Source organism: Bubalus bubalis, chromosome 5 (assembly GCF_019923935.1).
Source record: "Bubalus bubalis isolate 160015118507 breed Murrah chromosome 5, NDDB_SH_1, whole genome shotgun sequence".
Classification (NCBI taxonomy): domain Eukaryota; kingdom Metazoa; phylum Chordata; class Mammalia; order Artiodactyla; family Bovidae; genus Bubalus; species Bubalus bubalis.
The window spans coordinates 65,432,213-65,443,700 of NC_059161.1; the positions used below are offsets into that span (position 1 = coordinate 65,432,213).

General features: G+C 39.1%; 1 non-coding gene across 1 annotated transcript; it reads right to left on the reverse strand.

Moving 5' to 3' along the window:
- Nucleotides 1-611: 611 nt before the first annotated feature.
- Nucleotides 612-683, reverse strand: TRNAC-ACA. The gene has a single exon. It is a non-coding gene; the product is annotated as a tRNA-Cys (tRNA).
- Nucleotides 684-11,488: the final 10,805 nt, after the last annotated feature.

Consider the following 11,488-nt stretch of genomic DNA (forward strand, 5'->3'; position numbering starts at 1 on the left):
ATAGGAAGAAAAAAACTTGCTTTCAGAAAGCAGGAAGAGCCATTGCAAAACCTTTTTATATCAGAGCAAGCATAGACTGTTGAGGAATGATGAAGAGCTATATGAGGCTAACAGGAAGGGAAGTTAAAAAAGAAAAAAAAAAAAAGACAAGAGAGGAGTGTGGAGTCAGGTAGGGCGTCAGAGGTCATTGAAAGAACCATAGGGTGTTTCCATCCCAGAGAAGTTGTTGTTCTGTGTCTGACTCTTTGCGACCCTAGTGGCACCCCACTCCAGTACTCTTGCCTGGAAAATCCCATGGACAGACGAGCCTGGTAGGCTACAGTCCATGGGGTTGCTAAGAGTCGGGCATGACTGAGCGACTTCCCTTTCACTTTTCACTTTCATGCATTGAAGAAGGAAATGGCAACCCACTCTAGTGTTCTAGAATCCCAGGGACAGAGGAGCCTAGTGGGCTGCCGTCTATGGGGTTGCACAGAGTCGGACATGACTGAAGCGACTTAGCAGCAGCAGCAGCAGCAGCAGCAGGACAGTAGCCAACCAGCCTCCTCTGTCCATGGGATTTTCCAGGCAAGAATACTGGAGTGGGTTGCCATTTCCTTCTCCAGGGGATCTTCCCAAACCAGGGATCGAACCTGGGTCTCCCGCATTGTAGGCAGACGCTTTACCATCTGAGCCACCAGGGAAGTCACACATTTATAAAAATAATTGCATTAATATCCTGTGGTGGCTCTATCAAATCACCACACATTTTGTGACTTAAACAACATAAATGTACTCTTATGGTCTGGAGGCCAGAGTCTGTAAGTGTTCCCTGGGGTGACATCAGCATCAGCAGCTCCCTCTGCTGACTCCAGGAGAGAACACATTTTCTTGCCTTTGTCAGCTTCTGGAATGGCAACCCACTCCAGTATTCTTGCCTGGAGAATCCCAGGGACAGGGGAGCCTAGTGGGCTGCTGTCTATGGGGTCGCACAGAGTCAGACACAACTGAAGCGACTTAGCAGCAGTAGCAACAGCAGGAGCCTTGTTCACTGGTCGGTTCATGGCCCTACATCAAACCAGCTTTTTCCCTAGCTTCCATGGTCACATGGTTTTCTTCCTCTTCTACCTTCAAATCCCTCTCTGCCTCCCTCTCATAAGGACAATTGTGAGTACATGTATGACTCACCCTGAAAATACAAGATGATTTTACCACATCAAAATCCTTAATCACACCTGTGAAATCCTAGCTAAGATCTAAAATCACACTCATAGATTAGAGGAGTTAGGACCTGGGAAACCAAACTAGAGAACCAAAAATTATCAATAGACTTGAAGAACTCTCTACCAATCACTTCTAACTTTTCAATTCAATTTTAAATTAATTTAATGGATACGTAAGGTAGGCATATAAATTAAATATTTTCTGATGTCATGAGCCAATTTTCCAGCAATCTGAATAATTGCTGATCACTGACACAAACATATATACTTGTCTGTGCATACTATGTCACTTCAGTTGTGTCTGACTCTTTGTGACCCCATGGACAGTAGCCCACCAGGCTCCTCTGTCCATGGGATTCTCCAGGCAAGAATACTGGAGTGGGTTGCTCCACTCCAGTGGATCCAGTGGAACCACTCCAGAAGATCCTTTAGGGGATCTTCCCAACCCTGGGATTGAACCCATATCTCTATGTCTCCTGCATTAGCAGGCAGATTCTTTACCATTCAGTCACCAGGGAATCAGTCTTTATATTTTTGTCACTTCATTTTGGCTTAGAATTTAAAGTCAAGGATTGTAATGCAATACTTTTCTGGGCTAGTTTTCCTTCAAATTTTCCCTCTGAGGCTTATGTTCCAGACAGTCTAGAAAACTTGTTATTGCAAAGCAAAGAGTCTTTCATCTTTACTCGCCTTTGCTCATAATGTTTCATCTACATGGTGACATTTTCCCTTTCCTTGTTCCAGCTAGAAGAAATTTTACTCCTCCTTTAGCTGCAACTGACATCCTTCTCCAGATGTAGCATCATTCTCTTTTGTGTTGTTGTTGTTCAGTTGCTCAGTCATGTCCAACTCTTCATGACCCCATGGACTGCAGCATGCCAGGCTTCCATGTCCTTCATCATCTCCCGGAGTTTGCTCAAACTCATGTCCATTGAGATGGTGATACCATCCAACCATCTCATCCTCTGTCATCCCTTTCTTATCCTATCTTCAATCTTTCCCAGCATCAGGGTCTTTTCCAAGGAGTCAGCTTTTTGCATCAGGTAGCCAAAATGTTGGAGCTTCAGCTTCAGCCTCAGTCCTTCCAATGAATATTCAGGATTGATTTACTTTAGGATTGACTTGCTTGATCTCTTTTGTGTTACTAGATGGTTAAGGTACCTAGCTTACCTTGCTTTTTATTAGTCTAAGGTTAAAAATGCATTTTCTAGACAGGTTTGGGTTCAGACTCCACCACTTACTAAGTGTGAGATCTTGGGAAAATTATTTTCCATTTTTACATCTTATTTCCTCCAACCATAAAAAGATGGAATTAATGACCTCCCATTTAACTTGGGCTTCCCCAACTGCTCAGCAGGTAAATAATCCACCTGCAATGCAGGAGATGAGGTTTGATCCCTGGGTTGGGAAGATCCCTGGAGAAGAGAATGGCAACCCACTCCAACATTCTTGCCTGGGGAATTCCATGGACAGAGGAGCCTGGTGAGCTACAGTCCATGAGGTCACAAAGAGTTGGACATGACTGAGTGACTAACATGCATTTCATATAGGTTAAATATATGTTTAATAAAAAAACAGATCTACTTAAATTAGATCTACTTAATTTCACCTAGGTCCTATAAATGGCAAGCTTTCAACAAACCTTTGCTATTCTTCTACTACTTTTATATTCACTTTCATTATTGTTTAGTTTATGAAATTTATGATATTAGTTGCCAACAGGAAAGGCCTGCAAAACTCTCAGATACCAATCACTCAACGAACTTATATTCAATTCTACTAATACTCATATCCCTTTAAGTTGTCTGTCTTATAAAATAATCATAAACTTTAGAAAGCACAATCTTTCTCTATTTTTAGTTTATCTTCATTATCTAATCATATAAATATTTCTTTGTTTTAAAACTTTTTTTAACGTGGATCTTTTTTAAAGTCTTTATTGAATTTGTTATAATATCACTTCTGCTTTATGTTTTGGTTTCAAGGCATATGTGATCTCAGCTCCCTAACCAGGAATCAGACTCACACCCCTTGCTTTGAAAGCCCTAGTCTTAACCACTGGACCACCAAGGAAGTCTGAAAACTTCTCTAACTATCTCACTGCTATTTCAATGTCTCACCTTCCTTATAAATAATGTAACCCGTCAACAGTTGTATTCATCAAGGAAAAATGTGTAATTGTGTAGCTGAGAATTTAACTTATCACATAAATCTTTTGTTTACCCAAACACACTTCACAGTTGACTACCGTATTTATGTTAAATGCTTTCAGAAAATGCATTATAAGATTGTGTTCTATCTTCAAACATACATTTATAAGCAAGTTTTCTTGCTAGATGAACACAATTTGTTGACTGGTTGAATTTCACTTTCAAAAAATTGTTTTTTTTCCTAAAATCATACTGAATTAATTTTCTATTTTAGTGTTGTAGTCAAGTATACTAACTGCCATACTCCTTCACCTGAAGCTTCCCTAATTTGTACTATTTTGCTTTTTCACAAATACAGCACTTGGCATATTTCTTTTTAATTAATTTTCTGGCAAAAGTATATTTTTTTGCAAGATTCCCTGTCATCTATAATTTTCTTTTACTTCTCTAGTGTAGGTTAAAAGAAAAAGAAGAAAAAAAAAACAAAATCCTTAGACTAAATAGCCGGCCTCAGGTATCCTATAATGCCTATGACTAAAAAGTACAGATAATTTGCTTGTTTTCCCAAGGAAGTGGGCAGGCAGCCAAACCTCACAAGTGAAATTAGTTCCCAATTTAGTGTTCAATGTCATTTCACAAGGACTAGAGTGAAAAATGAGACATTGGACATGTTAGCTCTGAGGAAAATTATCACTTCACCTTGTATAGGGCGTCTTTACTGGATGAAATCAGAGGAGATAAATCATCTCTCCCCATGACAGATCTGCCTGTCATCAGGGGAAAGATGTCCCACAGTGAGAGGGCAGGCTCTGAGGTTCCCTCCGGTTGCAACCAGATATATTTTGTGCCTCAAAATAATTATAGAAATGTGAAAATGTGGATGGTGTATGCAGGACACACTTCCCAAGTCAATTTTTCCAAATGACATCTTAAGCGAATATACACAAATACAAATAGAAATACATTCACATTTGTGAACTGCGTATACCCTTGAAACAGTTACAGGGTAAAGAAAACATTTACCAAATGCTATCTGTGATCAGGTTTCCTAGTGGCTGGTGGTGATCAACATAAGTAAACTCATAAGCCCAAGTAAGATTCATGGGGTGTTTTGTCCCTCAAATTTTCCTTCAGAAAGCAGGAAATAAGCTTAAATTTAAGTACCTATAAAGGCAGTTATATTATGGTCAAATTTCTCATGAAATTTATTTTTAAATCTTAAGTGCCTCTTTAGGAAAAGAGGCATTAGCCAGAAATGATATCACTCATCAGATTTTGGATACATAGAGAGGTGACTTTATGGAAATACAAACAATCGAGGTAAAGATTTCATTCAGACTTTGTGTTTATTCTTGTGCTATGGCATTGCAATTCAGTTTTAGTTGCAGTCTTTAAAAAGGATTCTAAATAGTAGAGAATGTGTTGATGGTGAAGTTGAATACATGCCTTCAGAAATAATAATTACCCCAAATGTTTAATAAATGAGTCTTTGTGGCTACAGATAAAATACTGAATGGCAGCAAAATGAGCATTTTAAAAGGTCGCTCTCATTTCTGAAGGAAGTCAAAGTCTAAACTGATAGATAACTCAAAAATAGCTCTAGATTTAATAAAGTTAAAGCTATATAAACTCCTCAGATAAGATCAGATCAGTCGCTCAGTCATCTCCAACTCTTTGCGACCCCATGAATCATAGCATGCCAGGCCTCCCTGTCCATCACCAACTCCCGGAGTTCACTCAGACTCACATCCATCGAGTCAGTGATACCATCCAGCCATCTCATCCTCTGTCGTCCCCTTCTCCTCCTGCCCCCAATCCCTCCCAGCATCAGTGGCTTTTCCAATGAGTCAGTACTTCACATGAGGTGGCCAAAGTACTGGAGTTTCAGCTTTAGCATTATTCCCTCCAAAGAAATCCCAGGGCTGATCTCCTTCAGAATGGACTGGTTGGATCTGCTTGCAGTCCAAGGGACTCTCAAGAGTCTTCTCCAGCACCACAGTTCAAAAGCATCAATTCTTCGGTGCTCAGCCTTCTTCACACTCCAACTCTCACATCCATACATGACCACTGGAAAAACCATAGCCTTGACTAGACGGACCTTTGTTGGCAAAGTAATGTGTCTGCTTTTGAATATGCTATCTAGGTTGGTCATAACTTTCCTTCCAAGGAGCAAGCACCTTTTAATTTCATGGCTGCAGTCACCATCTGCAGTGATTGCTCTTTGTTTTCTGAATGTTGAGCTTTAAGCCAACTTTTTCACTCTCCACTTTCACTTTCATCAAGAGGCTTTTGAGTTCCTCTTCACTTTCTGCCAGAAGGGTGGTGTCATCTGCATATCTGAGGTTATTGATATTTCTCCCAGCAATCTTGATTCCAGCTTGTGTTTCTTCCAGTCCAGCGTTTCTCATGATGTACTCTCCATATAAGTTAAATAAGCAGGGTGACAATATACAGCCTTGACGTACTCCTTTTCCTATTTGTAACCAGTCTGTTGTTCCATGTCCAGTTCTAACTGTTGCTTCCTGACCTGCATACAGATTTCTCAAGAGGCAGATCAGGTGGTCTGGTATTCCCATCTCTTTCAGCATTTCCCACAGTTTATTGTGATCCACACAGTCAAAGGCTTTGGCATAGTCAATAAAGCAGAAATAGATGTTTTTCTGGAACTCTCTTGCTTTTTCCATGATCCAGCGGAGGTTGGCAATTTGATCTCTGGTTCCTCTGCCTTTTCTAAAACCAGCTTGAACATCAGGAAGTTCAAGATTCACATATTGCTGAAGCCTGGCTTGGAGAATTTTGAGCATTACTTTACTAGCGTGTGAGATGAGTGCAATTGTGCAGTAGTTTGCGCATCTTTGGCATTGCCTTTCTTTGGGATTGGAATGAAAACTGACCTTTTCCAGTCCTGTGGCCACTGCTGAGTTTTCCAAATTTGCTGGCATATTGAGTGCAACACTTTCACAGCATCATCTTTCAGGATTTGGAATAGCTTAACTGGAATTCTATCACCTCCACTAGCTTTGTTCGTAGTGACGCTTTCTAAGGCCCACTTGACTTCACATTCCAGGATGTCTGGCTCTAGGTCAGTGATCACACCATCGTGATTATCTGGGTCGTGAGGAGCTATCCCACGTTGAAAGTCAGGAAGGGTGGTGGTGAGGAGATACCCCTCAGCCAAGGTAAGGAGCAATGGCTGCACTTTGCTGGAGCAGCCGTGAAGAGATATAAACTCCCAGAATCTAAAAAAAAAAAAAAATTGAATCTATTATTACAAAGTTAAAGCTTTGCTGTAAGATGTCCAAATGAAATATATTTTTCTCCTAAAATTCTATTCTAGTTTCACCCCAAACATCCTTTTGAAGTGAACTTATAAAATAAGCACTCAGTCACCTTCTATTTTCATCTATTTGATTTTTAAAAAATGAAACTTTAAAAATAAATTAATACTTCCATTCAAATTTGATGTAATTCTTTAAAAATTGCACTATTTCTAACATCAAATAATATATTTAAATTAAATAATTAAAATAATTCAGAATAGTCATTTGAGTTTACTTCTCCAAAGAAAGTCAAACATGTGATAATCCTATTTGTGATTTTCTATAAGGTTTTATTAAATCTTTTTTTCAGCTTGTAGTAATAATACATCAGGGCTCATTGACAATTTGTTTATTGATTATGCAAATATTGAGCTTATCCTCTTGTCTGGGTCTTGTCTGGACATAAGATGTACAAGAGTAAACAAAACAGACTTGTCTTCTCAGACACTGAATTCTAGTGATCACAAATTCAGTTCATATTGTTAATGAAGTAACTGGAACACTTTAGGGTCAGGTGAACCAGACAGAGAAAAGTGCAGACTGGGACCAGTTAGATCAGCAGGAAAAAGAAAATCATAAGAGATGCTCAAGGCTAAGACGAGGCAGGCCATCAACACAAAAAGAACTGCATGTTTCAAACAAAATAATCTGGATTTAGGGATTATTATTTAGAGTGCATGTTAATTTCAATAAAGTTGATAGAAGCAGTAATTTAGGAACTGTCTCCAAAGTGATCTAGGAGAAAATACATTTGCTGGCTCTGTCCATTAAGGGTAAAGCAAAACCTCCATCTGATTTCATTCACACATTCATTTCTTCATTCTCTTGCCCATTTCTTCATCAAAAATATATTAAGCACTCTCTATATACCAGGAATTTTTCTATTTCATGGGCATAGAATGTTAAAACAGAGTCCTTGCCCTCATGGAATTTACAGTCAACTAGAGAAATAAAGGACAATAAAATATGCCATATATTTGAAATGTAGTAATTATATGTAAATCTACAGATATGGATTATGTGTAGTATGCCTATTATACATATGTATAGATGACATTGTCTATATCAATATCTCTTTCTGCCTCTCTTTATTTCTAGAAATATAAAGTAATAATAAAAAAGAAACCTGAGATATAAAATGGAAGGAGATGAAGTAGAGATTTGGAAGGTTTTACAAGTCATTCTGATTTGTTTTTTTAGATGAAGCTTTTTTCTAGAAACATTGAACATGATACTATATATATTCCCAGTTTTTCAAATACCTTACTGTCCCCCTCCTCCATGCCTTAATTATCCTGCTCTATCTACTAGGATGCTATTCCCAAAGTTCCTTAAGATTAAAATACAAAAACCTGACTTTTGCTTCAAAGCCTTCGTTAATATGACCCCCTCATACATAATGTATCCTTTCATCCAGGCAGTCAGTTACTCCTTCCTCACTGGTGTCTGAGAGCCCTAAAATATGCTCTCTAGTCCCCTTACTTCACTGCCATGAAGGATTCTCCAACTCACCCTTCAACATTAAAACAAAATAAATTTTAAATGCTACTAAACACTGAGAGTCCCTTGGACTGCAAGGAGATCCAACCAGTCCATTCTGAAGGAGATCAGCCCTGGGATTTCTTTGAAGGAATGATGCTGAAGCTGAAACTCCAGTACTTTGGCCACCTCATGCGAAGAGTTGACTCATTGGAAAAGACTCTGATGCTGGGAGGGATTGGGGGCAGGAGGAGAAGGGGATGACAGAGGATGAGATGGCTGGATGGCATCACTGACTCGATGGATGTGAGTCTGAGTGAACTCCAGGAGTTGGTGATGGACAGGGAGGCCTGTCGTGCTGCGATTCATGGGGTCGCAAAGAGTCGGACATGACTGAGTGACTGAACTGAACTGACTGAAACATTTATTGATTGCTTAATGTCATCAAGTTCTCTAGTAGATGTGTGTGTGTGTGTGTGTGTGTGTTTTCCCATTGTGTAAGTTCTTAGTTCAATGTCAATTGTTTGGAAAAGTGGGCTATTTTAAAGGACAGTAATTTTATATCAGAAATCATCATAGACAAACATTATACTACCCAAACCTGTGGCAAGGAAGAAGAATCCAGGATACAGAAGACTCCCTTGATGAAAATTTATGTTCTTCATTAGTTACAAGTAGTTGGAAAGTGAAGTCACTCAGTCTTGTCTGACTCTTTGTGACCCCATGGACTGTAGCCAACTAGGTTCCTCTGTCCAGGGGATTTTCCAGGCAAAAATACTGGAGTGGGTTGCCATTTATTTCTATTTATGTTGTTGTTGTTCAGTCACTGAGTTGTGTCCAACTCTTTGCAACCCCATGGACTGAAGCACACCAGGCCTCCCTGTCCCTCACTATCTTTAGGAGTTTGCCCAAGGTCATGTCTGTTAAATCAGTGGTGCTATCCAACCATCTTATCCTCTGCCACTCTCTTCTCCTTTTGCCTTTAATATTTTCTAGAATCAGGGTCTTTTCCAATGAGTTGGCTGTTGGCATCAGGTGGCCACAGTGTTGGAGTAAATCTTAAATGGTACTATGGATATTGATAAGAGGATTTGACATTGAAAGAAAGCTATACAATTTCCTCTTACCTGCAAGATAATGAATATATGGCATAATAAAGCCACTCATGACCATTATGGACAAAGGTAATTATTAGTAGAAATTAGGAATTGGATGGCTTCCCCTATGGCTCAGCCAGTAAAGAACTTGCCTGCAATGCAGGGGACACAAGAGACATGGGTTCGATCCCTGATTTGGGAGGATCCCCTGGAGGAGGAAATGGCAACCCACTCCAGTATTCTTGCCTGAAAAGTCCCACGGACAGAGAAGCCTGGGAGGCTATTGTCCATAGGGTCACAAAGTCAGACAAAACTGAAGCGAGGCAGTATTTGCTCATATAAAGAAAAGAAAATGATTGCTGTTAATTACAATAACAACTTCAGCAAATAAGACTAGAGTTAACATAGGGTAAGTGATTTTTGCTGTAAGAATGCTTTTTATACATAATATTAAGCCAAAATCGTATTGCTTCGCATCACTATGCAAGTGAGATCTCACGGCAGTTTATTTCCCTGCCTTCATAAACACACTATCCTAATGTAAAATCTGCTTAAAAGACAGATCTAAAATGCAGATTTGATCATTGTACAATTTTATGTAAAAACTATCTTTAGCTTCCCCAAATCTCAGAGAAAAAAAATCAAAACTCCCTTCCCTTCAATGCCTATCAATGTAACACCTGTGTACTTACCCTGCCACCTGCATTTCTTTTCTATGTCAGAGAAACAATTCTATTTCCAGGACCACTATGGTTTTGTAACTACACTGACTTCAGAAATTTTGGATTTTTCACATGCTATTTTCTGGGCTCATAAAACTTATTCTCTCCTTCTTACTATCCTGTCTCCAACTCTGTATATTTTAATATCATCTGACACTATTTCCTTTAGGATTAGCAATCTACCTTCCACACTAGCAATCTGTTATTTCCAGGATGGGAGAAGTAATTAAGCTCCCCCTGTATCTTGTGTGTAATCTCAGTTTAATTGTTGTCACGAGTACCATTTCCATGTTATACTTGCATATTTCCCCGTCTGTTTCCAGCATTGTTGCGTGACATCCCATAGCTTTAGCTTACGCATTTTTTAGGATTCATGACTCAGTTTCATCCCCAGAGATTTTTGCTTAACCAAGTCTTAAATTATACCTGAGTCATGAATTTAAAAGAAGAAATGAAAGAACCAAAAAGGTATTTGATTACAGTTAATTGTATCAAATGTTTAGAACCATTGTCCTAAAAGGAATTCTGTAATCGTAATGCATTACTTTGTTCCTGGAACAGTGTAAGAAGAGAAAGAAAAAAAAAAAAATCTGAAAAAAAGACCTTCTTCAGTACAAGTGTCAACTATAAAAAAATTATTGTGTTTCTGTTGAATTAAAAATATTCAAAATATTGGATTATCTTATTTCCCTCCTTTATCCAAAACTCTGTGGCCAAGAGTGCCTACAATCTTTGTGGTTTTCAAATGTATCTTAACAAGACATGATAACAAAGGCAACACAATTTCTGATAAGGTCATTCTAAGGCAAACTGGGCTCATGGGTTTAGGGGATCTTGGAGAAGGCAATGGCACCCCACTCTAGTACTCTTGCCTGGGAAATCCCATGGACGGAGGAGCCTGGTAGGCTGCAGTCCATGGGGTCACTAAGAGTCGGACATGACTGAGCGACTTCACTTTCACTTTCCACTTTCATGCATTGGAGAAGGAAATAGCAACCCACTCCAGTGTACTTGCCTGGAGAATTCCATGGACAAAGGAGCCTGATGGGCTACAGTCCATGGGGTCACAAAGAGTCAGACACAACTGAGTGACTGAGCATGCACTCACACTCTCTCTACTTCTTACTGAAATTCACCTGTCATAAGCCCATCCCCCCAGGTTCTGTCTTGGCTTAGATAAGCAGCTTATGCTATTAAATACGGAGGTAAAGAATATCAAAGGTTTATGTAGGATATGCTTCTAATCCTATGTTTTTATCTTCTATTTATACTTTAACAGGGGATTTTCTGGACTTAGAATAACGTGATGGAAATCAGAAACATCCATCAAACAATTCAGAAGTGAGATAAGTTCTTGAGGTTCTCCTCCCCACCTTTGGAATGTAGTTAACAATGTTGTGTTACTTTCACGTGGACAGCAAAGTGATTCAGTTATACATACACATGTAATTTTTCTTTTGCAAATTTTTTCCTATTTAGGTTTTTACAGACTATTGAGCACAGTTCCCTGTCTACACA